A 3,298-nucleotide genomic window follows, 5' to 3' on the forward strand; every position below is an offset into this window, starting at 1 on the left:
TTTCTTATTCAATTGTAAACATCAATTAGTTATGCAACAATAACCTAATTGGATGTTAATGTATTGTGATCAAACTGATTTAGTCCGTGAAGTTGATTCCTGCTTTCAGGCAAGAACCTGTGTGTCCAATTATGCGTGTTGTATCACCGCAGTTGACCACCAGAGACCCAACTCAGATGTTGTTAACCTACTATGGCGGACCACTAGAGGTGCAATTTCAATGGAGTGGCACTGCTATGGCTTGCCACTAGAAGCGCAATTTCAAAATTGAGTGGTAGTTCTATGCCTGACCACTAGAAGCGCAATTTCGAAATGGAGTGGTAGTTCTATGCCTGACCACCGGGGGCGCAATATCGAAATGGAGTTGTAGTTCTATGCCTGACCAATGGAGGCGCGATTTTGAAATGGAGTGGTAGTTCTATGCCTGACCACTGGAGGCGCAATTTCGAACTGGAGTGGTAGTTCTATGCCTGACCACCGGGGGCGCAATATCGAAATGGAGTGGTACTTCTATGCCTGACCACCGGGGGCGCAATATCGAAATGGAGTGGTAGTTCTATGCCTGACCACCGGGAGCGCAATTTCGAAATGGAGTGGTAGTTCTATGCCTGACCACTAGAGGCACGATTACGAAATGGAATAGTAGTTCTATGCCTGACCACTAGAGGCGCGATTTCGAAATGGAGTAGTAGTTCTATGGCTTGTCACTAGAAGCGCAATTTCAAAATTGAGTGGTAGTTCTATGCCTGACCACTAGAAGCGCAATTTCGAAATGGAGTGGTAGTTCTATGCCTGACCACCGGGGGCGCAATATCGAAATGGAGTGGTAGTTCTATGCCTGACCACTAGAGGCGCGATTTCGAAATGGAGTAGTACTTCTATGGCTTGCCACTAGAAGCGCAATTTCAAAATTGAGTGGTAGTTCTATGCCTGACCACTAGAAGCCCAATTTCGAAATGGAGTGGTAGTTCTATGCCTGACCACTAGAGGCGCGATTTCGAAATGGAGTGGTAGTTATATGCCTGACCACTAGAGGCGCAATTTCGAACTGGAGTGGTAGTTCTATGCCTGACCACCGGGGGCGCAATATCGAAATGGAGTGGTAGTTCTATGCCTGACCACCGGGGGCGCAAAATCAAAATGGAGTGGTAGTTCTATGCCTGGCCACTAGAGGCGCAATATCGAAATTGAGTGGTAGTTCTATGCCTGGCCACTAGAGGCGCAATTTCGAAATGGAGTGGTAGTTCTATGCCTGACCACTAGAGGTAACCAAAGATATAGCTAGGCGGTTGCCGACGCTAGATGAGTGACACACACATTTAATGCATGCGCATGCTGCTTGTGGCCTTCTTCTGTGCCTTGCACAGTATAAAACCCCTTAAAACAATTACTGAAGCGAGACGGCGCACGCGTTACGGCGACAGATTTAAATTGTGAGTGCACTATATCTCGTCGCAAATGGTGCTTAACCACGGTGGGTCTCAAGCACAGGAGACTCCCAATTTCTAAATGACACACACTTGGCTCACAGCGCAAAGTTGTGTTAAACTTGCTTTGTCTAAAGCAGGCACACACATACGAGTATGATCCTGATAGGTAACTAAGCTATCGGTCTTATGTCCAAGCGCAACATAATTTAGGTTAGAACCTCATAACAAGTATTCCCGTTCGCTAATAGAGAGATCTCTCCCAGGATATATAGAAACGGAGACACTCGTCCGAATTGAACCTGGAAACAAAGCGCTACATCTGAGAATCTCGTCAGACATAGGGTTAAAGTTTACTGCAGTTTAATACGAAAGAACTACAATGAAATCACCGAAAATAAAACAAAATAATATAACTACTAATAATAGAAATAAAAATAACTATAATAAGCCCATATGATCCCGCTTAAATGCCTTCAGATTGCCATGAGTGCGACTTTTGCAACCAGTTGACAGTAGCGCTTCTTCACTGCACGTTCGGTCATAAAAAGTTTAAATTGTGTGCTCAGAATAAGTTTAAACCTTGTGCCTTGTGATTATTAACCAATTTTTATGCTGAATGGTCGGCTCAAACTCAATTGCGAAACACCGTGAGTCTGTTAATGTGTGACTTAAATGGAACTCATTAATAACCAGTATCACGTAATAACCTGGGTTAGAATAGAAGGCTTGTCCAACGAGCTGCGTCACCAGGTAATGTAAACGATCGGTAGCGAAGCTCCCCTCACGGCCAATGAGAGAGAGTCTCGCGATATTTCAGGCGAATTTGAGGTTTCAGAGCGTAGATCGCACAGGCAGGGATTCTTGTGAGCACTCAATGAACGGAGGCTGAAGTTGTGTAAAAGACATGCATTTATTCCTATAACTAACATAAGACAGACATTACACCTAACAAACAATAAACACGAAATAACGGAGTGGACACAAACAATGTAATCATGAAAATGCAATGACCAGATTTAAAATGAGTAACCTTAAAAGGGAAAATACTGTTCTGCAAAGCAAGCAATTTGTGGAAATACTGTCCTAAAGTAATATAGCAGGTGAATAGGAGTTTAGGTTGTTATAAATGAAAGGAAGTTTGTTTACTTGGTTGCAGAGTGGGGGGGGGGGGTCTTGGCAGTTGGTTGCGGAGGCTGATGAGCTGATGGGTGATGGCACTCAGGGAGGCGCGGTGTTTGCAGCGGTTGTTGGAGTGGAGCCCCTCTGATTCCCTCTCCTGGTGAAGCTTGGGCTTGGTTGCAGTTCTCTGTCCAGCTGGGTCTTCACTGATAGGCTTCAGGAGGGCTTCTTGTGGGCTTCTCTTCTCTTGGGCTGATGTTCTCTGCCTCTCTTCGTGCTGATGGTCTTTTGTTTTCTCCTCCCTTCTGTTTCTCCTCTCCTGGCTTTGTTCTGAGGTGCCAGGTTTTATAGTGTAAAGTTCGTGAATAGGAGTGACCAGGAATTCGACTCCTGGACCAATGGCTGACCATCCATTTGGCGGGCTTTCGGAAGGGGGTCTGTATCAGTCCTTTTGAGATTTATGACCAGAGTGATTTCCCTTGTATTGATGATTTTCGTTAGGCTGGTGTAACTTTTGATATATTCACTTTCGTGGTAACCACTGACCAGATTTGGAAACTGGAGTGATTTTCCATCGGTTTGATACCAAACATGCCATAGCAGCCTAGCGGTTCACACCTCATACCATCTGTAATGATTAATTAATGATTACTTATATTATGTCGTTATGTTATATTACTCACACCTTATTTTATGCCTCACAATCTATATAATTGTAAATATACTGTGTAGCTGCTGGCGCGTTCCAA

This window comes from Brienomyrus brachyistius, unplaced genomic scaffold (assembly GCF_023856365.1).
Source record: "Brienomyrus brachyistius isolate T26 unplaced genomic scaffold, BBRACH_0.4 scaffold197, whole genome shotgun sequence".
NCBI lineage: Eukaryota > Metazoa > Chordata > Actinopteri > Osteoglossiformes > Mormyridae > Brienomyrus > Brienomyrus brachyistius.